The 14,242-nt window shown below is 39.9% G+C and overlaps 1 pseudogene; it reads right to left on the bottom strand.

The window, feature by feature from the left end:
• Positions 1-6,783: 6,783 nt before the first annotated feature.
• LOC146384008 (uncharacterized) lies at positions 6,784-7,408 on the bottom strand (annotated as a pseudogene).
• Between the last annotated feature and the right edge of the window lie 6,834 nt (positions 7,409-14,242).

Genomic DNA, 14,242 nt, shown 5'->3' with positions numbered 1-14,242 from the left:
AAAGAGATGTACCATCTGACTATGTACACTTCTATGACAAAGACATTAAAAATAACAATAACAGCATAAATTAACCATACATGTCTGTGCTATAACAGAGCAAAATGAAAAGGCGCTGCAGGCTAGTAATTGTAATGATGGTGACGACCATAGTCCCAAATTGTCAGCTTCAGTACATGACAGTGGCTGCCATCCGTCTTTAATAAGTCTATACACAGTGTTTAGAGTTGACACTTTTTTAACATATGTAATTTAAAGATACCACTTTGGTCATTTTTCTCTGTTTATTTGTATTTTCTAGAACAAGTCATTAAATACCTAATGCTGAATTGTATTAGCAATTACATACCCTCAGTGCCCACTTCAAAAGTTGATGGTAGTTCTCTGGACAGCTATAAATCATTTCCTTGCACTACAATAGCTGTACTAATTGCTATTATTATTATTATTGTGTTTTTTAAGTTAATAACAGGTGATTATTTCCTTGTGTTATTGGTTTTAACTGCAGGGCTGTGTTTCTCTCTCACAGTTATCACCAGGTTTAAAACTGCACCCGGTGTGCTCGTCTCACCGGGCAGCGGACGACTCATCTTTCACAGAGAGCAGAGCGCCAATAAATTGCTTAATTTATAGTGATGCACACAAAAGCAGAGAGTTTTGATTTTGAGTTTCCGATGTCGAGTTCGTACCATGTAATTTTGTAATTCAACCTTCTGTTTCAAAGGATGTGCCATTTCACATTCATTCACAGTGCTTTTTTTTTCAATTGCTTTTGACTGATAAATCATTTATAGTACAACCTTTAAACAATGCATAATGTTTTTCATTTTCAGAGTGACTTATATGCTGTTACTTTTACCCTGAACCTTATTTCACATTTCAACCGAGGTTATTTATTCAACATTTGAGGCTGGCAGATGGAGCGGTGTAATAACGTGTCTGGATAACCTGGATGTCTTCTACATATTAGAGTCAAAATCATTCATTTTTTAAAACCACAGCTGTTACTGGATTGGGGTTAATGAACTTCATCTTTCTCAGTTAATGTCTCTATTGAACTGTTTTTTCCTGACATTATTCAGTTACTCGGTGTGAGCGAGTGTTTTCTCACCCCTAACTCAATTTGATTTATTACCAAAAAATGTTTTCTACTGTAATTTCACTCTGTATCATACTCTCTGGTAGATTCTTCTGAGGTTTTGACATAATGTGTTTACACTGCACTTTAAACAGCAGTAGCTGCACAGGTGCTGTGTGTCAATTCTGCTATAGGTGTACCCATGTTGTTTTTCTTGGCCATTGAAAGTTTGATGATGTTCAGCCTTGAAAATGCTTTTTTTCAACTTTTTACTACTGTCACTTTTTACCTAGAGAAAGTGCAGAGAAAAAACCCTAAATCCTACTTGTACAAGTGAAAAATGACTGAACTATAATGAAATGAGCTACTGCTCATAGTAGTACTCGGTCTACCAGATCATATCCCTGGATGCAGTTATATAGATATGAAAAAAAAAGGCTTAGTGGATTTTGTCAGGTTGAAACACGGACATCATTTCAACCAATGTTCTGTTTCATAACATTTCTATTAAAAAAGTCTCCATAATGCCTTCAAGCCCTTCCAACTGGGTATTTTCAGCTGGCAGGTGGACACAATCCTTTGACTGAGTTAAAGGTTTTAGCTCCACCGTCCTTCCACCGTCAGACGGAAGGACGGTGTTTCCACCGTCCGTCTATCCATCCACAGTTAATAGGAATTGCTATTTGTCCTATATTTGTCCCATTTTAGTGAAACATCCTCATAGTGATTACTTAATGGGTCTTCACTCAAACTGTGCTCAAGGTCCTTTGTCATTTTGTGAGCACTTTTTGATTCCTAGAAGAATCGCTACTCAAGTGAGTACTGGTTGGGACTGCAGTGTATGCTACCTTAAGCTAGGTTAGGACTGATTAAGAACCACATTAACATAAGATTCTAATGTTGATAAATTTTACATGTGCAAAATATTAAAGAAAGAACTTTAGACAAAACAAAATGTTGTGACAAGTTGAAATATTGCTTTGTCACACATGTTGCATGCCAGTGCATAACGGTACCCTGTTAGATGGTGAAGATCATGATCTAATTGGTCAGTGGAGGGAGTGGTCCTAGTGGTTGACTCCCACATTAGTAAGGTATGGTTGGGGCCTTCCTATCAACAATAATTGTTCTTAATAATAGTATAGTCAACACAACTGGCATGCACGCATGGTTTTTATGGCCATGGTTACTACTGACCATGTAATATGAACATTAATTTGGCAGTAAATGTAAAAGGTGAGTTATTATTAATCTCTGACTCTGTTCCACATCTTGTCTTTTGTCTTGTCTTCCTCCCCTCACCTCCAACTGGTTGCAGCAGATGACTGTCCCTCTCTGAGCCGGGTTCTGCTACAGATTTCTTCTTGTTAAAAGGGAGTTTTTTGTTTCCACTGTCACCATGTGCTTGCTCACAGAGGGTCATTTGATTCTTGAGATTTTATCTCTGTTGTTGTAGGGTCTTTACCTTACAATTTAAAGCACCTTGTGGTGACTGTTATAGTCATTTGGCGCTATATAAATTGAATTAATTTGAAAATAATTTATTTACGAATTTGTCATGGATTAGACTGTTTGTTTGTGCAATACAGCCAAGAGAACTGATCCCTTTGGACAGAATAAACTGTTAATTTGTTACAGTAGATTATTGTGCGATCTACTGTACAATATAAAGCGCCTTGAGGCGACTTTTGTTGCGATTTGGCGCTATATAAATAAAATTGAATTGAATTGAATTGTGACTGACGATTTTGTTTGCTGCTATTTTATCACATTTGGATGACCTAAAATTCATTACATACAAATACTGTCTCCAGACAGACTAGGGTCTGATATTACAATTTTTCCTCAATGATTTATATACTGGGTATCACTCAGCATCGTTGTCATGACATACCGAGTTATGGCAAGACCAGTCACTCACACCCACCTCATCACGTACTGTATGGACCTCCTGTAAGAGAAAAATAGAGAAAGAAAGAAGAAAAGATTCCCACAAACCATTTTCCTGTGAATGGTTTAATTCTATGGTATCGATCAACCAGCTTTAGATCTACTCCACCAAGGCACCAGGTAAAAATAACCCACACTATCAAACTACCAAACAAAATCTAAAATAATGTCATGAGGAAAATAGAAGCAGAGCATTCCCTGTGGTAGACTTTGGTAGAAATAGATATAGATATAGATATAGATATAATTTATTTCGAACATGCAAATATAATTGAAATAACAACAGAAAAAAAAAAACAAAAACAAAACTTAAAAATCATCAAGTTTTCATGTATATATCTTTGTCTACAGAATGCGTGTGCTCGAAAAGGAGTAGGATGAAGTTTACACTTTTCTTGTTCCTACCCCCTTATTTCAAATTTCATTGCTTACAAATCCATATCCAGGATTCAACATTATTTGATCATATATGGTTAACTATGTACAAGTCTAACACATTGAACATACACAAATAAAAACCATTTTCAGCACATAAACCAGAACAACAACAAACTACATTTTTACATAAACTAATCACCCTGTCTAATCTCCCCGCTTAATCTCTGAGCTTGTTTTATATCTATGTGACAAACACCTTAATGAACACTTAAGGTTGGGTTACTCAGGCCTTGATCTATAAAAAAAAAAATGAGGACACAATGAGACAACTCAGTCACTGAGAGGAAGATTTCCTATATTCATGCAATTTATTATTTTTGAACAATTGTGTGAATTTTTGTATTGATGTACTTGTCTTGATTTCATCTGTACAGGTGTTCCACACACTAACTCCTCTGACTGTAATGCTCTGATATTTTACTTGTCCTTACTACTGGCTTGCTGAACATAAGGATTCCTCTCAGGTCATGAGTATTTGGTCTTATTTGGAACAAGTTCTGAATGTTGTGGGGCAAAGATTTATTTGCTGCTTTGTACATTGTTTGTGCAGTTCTGAGGTCAACCAAATCTTTAAATTTGAGAATATTTAATTTGATAAAAAGTGGATTTGATGGTTCTCTTGAAGTAGCTTTATTTATTATCCTTATTGCTCTTTTTTGCAGAATGTATATTGGATAAGTGTGTGTCTTATACGTGTTTCCCCACACTTCCACACAGTATGTCATGTACGGCAGTATAATAGAACAATAGAGAGTATATAATGATGTTTGATTTATGAGATCCTTGACCTTATAGAGAATTGCCAGAGACTTCGATATTTTGCCTTTGATATGAGTAATGTGGGGAATCCAGGATAGTTTGTGATGTATTATCACACCAAGGAATTTTATTTCAGATACTCTGTCTAATTCAGTGTTATTTATTGTCAGTTTACTGTTAGTAGAATATGTGCGATTCCCAAATATTATGAATTTTGTTTTGCTCAGGTTCAATGTTAATTTATTATGGTCAAACCAGGTCTTCAGATTATTTAATTCATTTTCTAGCTCATTCAGAAGTTGTTCCAAGTTACTTCCACAGCACAGTAAGTTTGTATCATTCGCAAATAATTTTATTTTTAAAGACTTTGAAATAGCACATATCTCATTAATATACAATATGAAAAGCAGCGGCCCCAAAACTGATCCTTGGGGAACCCCACACACAACAGGTTTCAGTTCTGACTCCATGGCATTTATTTGGGTAAATTGTTTACGGTTTGTAAGGTAACTGTTAACCCATGATAATGCCACCCCTCTGACCCCATATGTACATAGTTTGTTAAGTAACAGGCTGTGATCAACTGTATCGAATGCTTTCTTTAAATCTAAAAAAACTCCGACAGCATATTTTTTGTTTTCAATAGCAGTTGTTACTGTATCTATAAACTCCATTAAGGCATGCGTTGTGGTCCTTTTGGGTCTAAATCCATACTGCTGTTCATATAGTACATTGCTTTTTATGATAAAGTCATATAATCTATTGTAAAATATTTTTTCCAGTATCTTAGAGAACTGCGGTAGTAGAGAGATGGGCCGATAGTTTTGTGAGAAGATGTTTATCTCCAGCTTTATATATTGGAACTACCTTTGCAATTTTCATCTTATCAGGAAATAAACCACTTTGTAATGACAGATTACAAATGTAGGTAAATGGTTTCACAATACATCCAAAAATATCTTTAATTAAGTGCATATCAATGCCATCACAGTCAGTTGATTTCTTGGAGTTAAAGGATGTAACTACATCCATAATTTCCTCTTCATCTACTCCCCTCATAAACATTGAGTTTGCTACATTAATAGTTTTAGTTTTAGGAGGGTGCCCAGTTTTTACAATTTCTTTAGCCAAGCCAGGACCAACATCAAGAAAAAAGTCATTAAAACCATTTGCAATTTGTTTTATGTCACTAGTTGTTGTATTTTGTATTTGAAAGTTATATGGATATTCCAATCCTTTAGTTCCTTTATTTACAATATTATTTAGCACTGTCCACATGTTTTTCATATTTTTTTATTTTCATCTAAAAGTTTACTGTAGTAATTTCTTTTATTGCTTCTCATGATCCCTGTCAATTTATTCTTATACCTCTTATAAGTTTGTTCAGCTTCTATTGTTCTTTTCTTTAAAAATGTCTTGTACAACAGATTCTTTTTCTTGCATGTGTTCAATATCCCCTTTGTTAGCCATGTTTTTTTTCCTGAGTTTTCAGTTTTCTTTGTTTTATTCACCAGGGGACAGAGTTTATTGTAAAGAGTTAATATTATTGATAAGAAGTTTTCATATGCCACGTCAACGTCTTGAACATAGATGTTACTCCAGTCTTGATTGTTGAGCTCTTTCTTAAGGCGGCAAATTGCTTCTTGTGTTTTATGTCTAATTAATTTCTTATTAGGTTCACATCTGTTAATCCTGGCGTAGCTCTGTACTGTTGCAAAAACTGGTAGATGGTCAGATTAAGGGATAAAGACTAATGCTGTACATTGTATGGATGAAATCAGTGATGGCACTGTTCACAGTTGGATTCAACAAATCTATATTGAAATCACCACATATAAATGTCATTTTCTTGTTGTTAATGGGATTGTACATCTTCAACATTTCCTCTGTGAACAGTTTTATACATGATCCAGGGTCCTGTAGATACAGCTGATTTGCAGATTCTTTGACTTTTCAGCTTCTATTTCAATAGTTATGCACTCCATTATGCTATCCAGTGCTAGTGACAGTTCACTGATGATTCTACATTTGTCATTTTTATCAGTATAAAAGGCAACACCCCCTCCCCTTTTTTTATTTCTATTGATGTAATACATGTCATAGCCATCAATCTTCACTAAGTTTTGATCCCCATCTAACCAAGTCTCTGAAACTGCAATGACAGTGAATTTCTTAGAAAACTGTGCCAGACAGTCCAGGATTTTTGAATGGTTTGAATTGAGGCTTCTACTATTATAATGTATGATTGATATTACATTATCCATTATTATATTTTGATTGAATTGCTCATTTGTATAATACTCACATTTTTGTTCATACTTATGGGTATAGAAATTGTTTTCATGGTCTATATCATTTTCCAAGTCCCATGGTCTGTGATCAGTATACTCAAAGGGTTTTAGTCCCAAATCCTTATATACAATGTTCATATATGGGTAAGGTTCATTTTCACCTTACTAAGAAAAGTGATTATTTATCACAGTTTTGTCATGCTATATGATTTATTTCTATAGTTGGTGTCTCGAGTTTTTTTTTATTTATTTATTTTTTTAGCATTTCTAGTATTTATCCAGTTCTGAAAGTTCTTTAATGACCACAACTTTTTGTTCTTCTGGTGTTCCTTTGAGTTTGATGTAGACCTTGCAGTTTGCAGTCCATGTTGATTGAATCTTGTTTTGTCTTCTTAGTATTCATGCTTGTCGTGCTATGTCAGCATTTTTCTTTGTCAGATGCTCGTTTATGTAGACATTGGTTCCTCTCAGCTTCTTAGCTTGTCTTAGTAGCTCCTTTTTTGATTTTCTGTTCACAAAACGAATTATTATAGATGGTTTTCCACTATTATTTTTTCGAGGCAGAGGATGGCAAGCTTCAATATCTTTACTATTAATGGTAATTCCCTTGCCACTAAAGAAATTGAGAATTTGTTGCTCCAAAGAGTCGATGTCAGCTTCAGTGGGCTCCCTGCCTTCCTCTGCCACTACAGCTCTGGCATACGTTCTGTGTTTGGTCTCCAATCCACTTACTATTAAGTCATTCATACAGGTGTACTGCTCTAGATCTGCCACTCAAGTAGGGCTATTTTTTGTCCTTTTCTTCATTTAGTTTTTGCAGTTCTTTAATCTGTCCCATCATATCTAAAAGCAATTTCTGTTGTTTGGAGATAGTAGAAAGCTCTCCTGACATGTAATTTAGAGATTTCTTAATCTCCTCCATCTCATCCTCGGAGACTGTGCCTTTCTTTGGTGGCATTTTGTAGGCGGCTCAGATAAGATGCAAACACACCTTTTTAGTTGTTGATGCCTGATGGTGGATCCTGGGCCTGGTGCCTGGTGGTGGATCCTGGGCCTAGAGGCTGCTGGGGGATCCTGGGCCTGGTGGCTGATGGTGGCTCCTGGGCCTGGTAGCTGTTTGAGGCTCCTGGGCCTGGTGGCTGATGGTGGATCCTGGGCCTGGTAGCTGTTTGAGGCTCCTGGGCCTGGTGGCTGATGGTGGATCCTGGGCCTGGTAGCTGTTTGAGGCTCCTGGGCCTGGTGGCTGATGGTGGATCCTGGGCCTAGAGGCTGCTGGGGGATCCTGGGCCTGGTGGCTGATGGTGGCTCCTGGGCGTGGTAGCTGTTTGAGGCTCCTGGGCCTGGTGGCTGATGGTGGATCCTGGGCCTGGTAGCTGTTTGAGGCTCCTGGGCCTGGTGGCTAATGGCGGATCCTGGGCCTGGTGGCTGATGGTGGATCCTGGGCCTGGTGGCTGATGGTGGATCCTGGGCCTGGTGGCTGATGGTGGATCGGTCATTGGTCTTTGCTGGTCACAAATGTTTCTGCACACAGTTTTAGGAATATTGTCTTACAATTAACATTTAGGAATTACAGCCATTTTTACATCATCATTATAGCTTCAAACACTCAGTAAAATACGGTGGACTTAAATGTATCACATGACAGCGTCCTTGAGTGTTTTACAGCATCAAGCCAGACTTTTTTATTTCTCTTTTTCTTCTCCAGAGATCAGCACTCTGCGAAAGATCATCTCCTTGCTGGTGGAGATCAAAGAAATGAAAACCAATTCCAGCAAACCACGAAATGACAACACAGTTGCACCGCTATGTCTGAGGCATCAAAAGCCTTTACCTGAGTATTATATTTGATTCAGTCTAATAATAGGGCTGATTAAGGAGAAAATTGTTACATAATCAATAAGACTTGGAGTTGCTTGAAAAAAAGTGTAAAAACCTGAGCAAAAGTTCCTTTATTTTAGTTAAAGAATAAAAGGGGGTAAAAGCCGACAATGACAATCTTATATAACAACAAAATCCTTTATTGCGGAGTCAAGAGGTTTCATTTGTTCCACTTAGAAATGAGTTTCAAAAGACAAAATACTAAAGGCACCATCTCTGCATAATTCTTCTGAACACAGATTTCTAGTTTGCCTGTTGCTGAATGCAAACTATACGCACACGATAAAAAGAAGCTATAGCAAGTTCCCGCCTCCCATCTGTACACAGTTTCAAGCTAAATGTCAAAGGTGCCTATAAGCAATCTGATTTGAGTGTGGCGGTTCCAGCTGGTCCATATTTATTCTCGGCTCTGGGACAGAGCATCGGGTTCACACTGGGCTATATCTTGACTTTGCCATGTCTCAGAAGAGTCTTCTCTCAAAGAGTGAACTGCTGAGTGATGAATAAAAGTGCCAACATGATTCGCAGTCAGTGCTGTTTTCATGGCTCGGATGAAAACGATAAGGTCGAGCAGCTTTGAGAAAATCTCATCATTAGTCCTCTCACAGGCCAGGATTTAATTATCTACACATCCAAATCGTCCGCTTCCCCCTTCTCAGCAGATTATTCTGCTCCTGGAGGATCATAACCGTGATGCCTTTCGCCTCTTTCCCTGCCTGCATGGTAAAACAGCAAAATAAGGATGCCCCGTTTATGTGTGCATGTGTGTGTCTGTGTGTGCATGTCCTTCATGGGGGATGGTAGGACTGGTTGCATGATGAATAGGTGCAGCGTGTGTGTCTGCTGTACATGTGCTTGCGAGCATGTACGAGTGTGTCGGCGAGCTCTAGAAATAGGTTCATGTAAAATTAATCTTCAGACAGAAAATTGACCCAGATTTAGTGGAATCTCATTGTGCCTAACTGCATAAAATGAATCCCATGACAAAGACAGAGCGCAACAATGACAAGAGGAGCTAAACAAGGGGTTGCTGATTAAGAACTAAAAAAAAGGAGCAAAAAGGAGGACACAAGGAAAAGAAAAGGAAAAGAAGGAGGTGGAGAGCTGAAGTGAGCAGAAGAGGGGGGGAAGCAAAGACAGAGATGTGCGCTTATACCTCCGCTGAGAGCATTGTAATGCTGCTGCTTTATGTCTTAATGTTGATCACGCTGACTCTGGTGGGACCTCATTAGCTCAAGGCAGAGAACTGTGTTCAGCTATCTATTGCCTGGTAGGGAAATACACAAGTTATAATGTAATAATATTAGCTGAAGGCTACAACTACAAATGCTAAGTTGTTCAGTAGCCTCGTCTACCTCTGAAGTCATTTAGTAATAGAGTAAGAATAGTTGATATAGCTTGATTAATGGTCTCATACCAGGCTGTACTGATTTTCTTGTGTTTGCATTGAGCAACACATAAAATATGCATCAACACTGGGCCAATCAATTGTCTCGATTTTTGGGGGAGAGACTACAAATAGTTGTAGATGAACTAGTAGTTATGTGTAGAGTTTGATGCAGCAGATAAATGCCGAACAGTCTGTGCGATTTAGCAAAAATACTTCTTCTCATTATAATAAAATCATACTCGGCAAATCACAGTGATTTTTTTAAGGTGTCTTTCCTCTGCTACATATGTTCTATATAGCTTATATTGTTTTCACCATCCAGTTGGAGAGAATCAGTTTGGGAATTTGACCAAATGTCCCACGCCCTCATCTTCCTGGCAGTCCTCTTCATCCTGCTATTACCAAATTAAAAATCCAACAAGGTCAATAGTTATTTCTCCACTTCTCACTAAGAATATCCCCATGGGTTCATCAGCCTTTGAAATTCCACTGGGCACCAGAAACTCGGTCCAGACACGTACAGTGATCCCCACCAGCTGTGGATGTTTACATGGTAAGATTTCTGGACTCATTATTTTGGTCCTGCTGTTGGCTCATGACTTGCTTGTTTGTAACAACTATATTTCAGTCGGAAGCATTTTTCTGCCGCTGTATACTTTCCCACAACACCATTACAGACAGACGGATAACATTATCTATTTCTACATTGCCAGCTGTGGCTCATTTCCTTTTGAATTTTGTCCATGTGCTTTTTTAACTGAGATGTGTAAAAATATAACATTGTGTTCCCCTCAGTCTTTCAAAATAAAAAAATAAATAAAGGGATGCATATTTGTTTGCATTAAACTTTATATTTATAACTCTACAATAGACACAGCCCACTGACTAGAGCTAGCTTTTGATTTAGATCACTTTCGTTCCCATTAAAATGGCACCAAAATCCTCAAATCTGTAGGAACACTGTATGCCAATACAGCTGTCACTATACTTGATGTCAAAGCTGAACAAGTGTGAATGTTACAACACAATTTAGATAATTATTTAGCCTTAAATGCTCTTCTTTAAAATTCTGACAATTCAAGTGGTAAATGTCTTGCTGCTTTTGTCACTCTTACCTTTGCTAATAGCTAATACTAATACCCTAGCTAATTCTGGTGTTTCAGCTATTAGTGAGTTTGATGTAATGCTGCTTTTGCTAATAGCACTGCTGGCCAAAACAACCAAGTGGGAAGGAATTTGACTTAAACCTGGAATTATCTGCATACTTCAACTGGACAACTTTATTTCTCCAGAGGCATATCAAATGGCCAAAAAAACCAGTCCTGCTTTTTTCTTTATTCACACACTCACACAGACAGACATTCGTGTCTCACAGAAGAATGATTGCGGTTTAAAAGTCTGCGACACTCTTATTTCCTTGATGTGACTGTCATCAATTATCTGATCTCATTTCATTAGAAGCTGAGCGACATGATAGCTAGTCCCCAGACCACATGGCCCTACAGCAGAGAATCAATGAAGAGCTGCGGAGTGAATGACTGGTAGATGGTGGTTCAAATGGAGATATGTTGAAAAGCCAGCTTGAGCCTGTGAGCTGAATAGTTATGACTCAATCGTTTATCAGCTCACTCACTCTGACTCTCCTGTAGAGTGACTTCATAGTGCAGGAGATCTGCAAATGAAAATGGGTTTGACATTGCCAGCTATTTCCAGATGCCAACCAATGTTCCCTCTAATATTTCACGTGTCTGAGCGAACACACAAACTCCCTGAGCGATCCCTTGGACCACTGTGAGCGACATCAGACGTGTGCACTGTGGTCACGCCGGCATCGAATCCATCCAAGTTTCATGGTTTATTAAAATAATCAAATTACAGCGTTTACATTTATGTTAGACTACTTTTAATTAACTGCTTTAGCCCATTTACAATGAAAATGTAAAAAAAAATCTTGTTCCTGACCTGTGTAGTATGTTAACACTATTGGAAGTAAAAATAACTTGAACTCCAATTTCGAAAACACAACTTTCTTTTTTCTTTTTTTTTTATAAAGCTCTGACTTGTATTATGAGTCTGTGGTCCTGTAACTCTCTGTCTCCAAAATACAGTATATAATGACCAGTGTTGGGCAATTAATTATATAGTTACTTCTTCAAAAAAGTAACTCAGTTTGGCAAACAAAGTTTTTTGCAGCTATTTTTTTTTAAATGCAGCCAAGGCATTTTTAAATAAACATTTCAAACTATTTACAGAACAATCAGCTGTTCTGCATCAAATCTGATGCCACAAAAATAATTTCTGTCCACTATGAGATAAAGGAGAACAAAAGCCTGATACCTGCAGGCCTGACAACAGGAGATGTATCTCTCCTGTAGCACCTGTAACATTCAGCAGTCGCCTCATTGTTTTGACACACACAACAAAACTATTGACTACACTACACACTAACTACACAAGATTTGCACTAAACGTCTCAAATCTCTCACATCTCAAAGCACCGCCGTCACTCCTAAAACTTCCCCCCGTTTCTTAACAACTAGATGCCACGTTGCCATATCATTTTTTGATTTTGGACGAGTAGGAAAGGCAGAGGGGGGTGGGGTTTGTTTTTGCTCACAGGCTTTCGGCCCTTTTTTCTTATAAAACGCCGATTTAACCGTTTCTTCCTGCAGTAAATACAAACAACGATAGTATTCAGGAAGAAAACCAAACATTGCATATTTTTTTATCACAAATCTGGTTTTACGTGGCCTATCAACACAATTTAAAAACTGGTACAAAGTCCACACTTTTTCCCTCAATTGTTCCGTCTGTCCTGTTCACATCTCCAATGGTTGTACACGTTGTCATTAACGTGGCTTCACTCCACATCAGCCACGCCGCTTTGCTAGCTAAAACACCGGCGTAGGCACATAAGGACGCTATGGGATAAGGTGGCATCGTTCCCATATGGGAGCAGCCAGTCACTTACTGACTAACACTGCAAAACAGAATTGTTAAAGTATTAATTTTAATTTCAATTCAGGTTAGATTTTTTTTTGTGCGCAAGGCAGAATTTCTGTGTGCAGAGACTGTGCCAGCAGTGCGCAATTGTGCACGTGCGCAGCTTAGAGGGAACATTGATGCCAACTATTCTTGATCTTGACTTACATGATAGTGTGGCGGACCACTGGAGGGCTCCACTCACATCCAGTTCTCAGGAAGTGTTGTTGCTGTGTTTTGGAGGGAAAAGTATTCAGTTGTGTGGTGATGAGTAATAAACCAGCAGTGTTAATCAAGAGCTTTCGTGTCGTCTGTGTTTACCTCCACATTGGTGACCCCTGACTCGAACATGCTGCAGTCCGATGGTGGCACCGACTCCGCTCTGGATGCATCAGCAGCCGCCAGCCCTCTGCCTACGGCTGCAGCTACGTTTGCTGTAGCGCTCGAGCTGCCGGACTTTTGGCTTCGCGATCCCCCGTCGTGGTTCGTGCACGTGGAGGCTCAGTTCGCCCTTCGTGGCATCTCGGCTGACGACACGAAATATCACCATGTGGTGGCTTCTCTCGACCCGCTAGCCACCCGTCGTGCATTGACTCTCCTCCGGGACCCACCCACCCGAGGGAAGTACGCCGCCCTTAAGGAGCTGCTTCTTCGGCGCTATGCCCTCTCCGATGCAGAGCGAGCCGAGAAGCTCCTCTCCCTCTCAGGCCTGGGTGGCGGTACGGCTCTCGAACTGATGGAGCACATGCTATCCTTTCTCTGACCGGACGACGGGGGATTCCTCTTCGCCCACATCTTCCTCCGACAGCTTCCGGCGGCCGTGAGAGCCGGCCTCGCCAACTCTCCGCTTCTGGGCACGTAGGATTATCGCTCCCTGGCTGAGGACGCGGATCGTATTCTCCTAGCTACCTGCACTTTCCACGATCTCGACCTGGTTCCAGCCTCGCCGGCGGCGCCTTCCACTTCCCCGCTGACCTTCCCCGACGTATCCGATCCTTCGCTGACGGCAAAGATCGCGGCACAGCGACACCACGGACGGGACCTCTGTTTCTACCATCAGCGTTTTGGCACCGGAGCGCGCCGCTGCCTGCTGCCTTGCACTTTTCCGACCCTGGGACACGGGCCCCGCCAGCGCGCTGTAGCGGCCGTGACCACTGGCGACAAAGAAAAACTGCTCTTCATAGAAGACTCGCGCTCTGGGAGACGTTTCCTGGACGACTCCGGCTCCCAGAAGAGCCTCCTTCCCCCGTCTGGAGCCGACAGTTTAGCAGCGGGCTGCGGACCGCAGCTTATTGCGGCTAATGGCTCTCCCATCGCAACATTCGGGGAAAGGTTCGTGACTGTTTGTTTTCATGGTCGGGATTTCCAATGGACCTTTGTTGTTGCCGCTAGCTCTGTACCTATTTTGGGCGCCGATTTTCTTTGTGCCCACGGACTGCTGGTCGATGTCGCTAACAGACGCTTAATCGATGCCCT

Source organism: Perissodus microlepis, chromosome 7 (genome assembly GCF_051167445.1).
Source record: "Perissodus microlepis isolate ML-2025 ecotype Zambia chromosome 7, ASM5116744v1, whole genome shotgun sequence".
NCBI classification, from domain to species: Eukaryota; Metazoa; Chordata; class Actinopteri; order Cichliformes; family Cichlidae; genus Perissodus; species Perissodus microlepis.
This window is presented reverse-complemented; position numbering and strand designations above follow the sequence as displayed.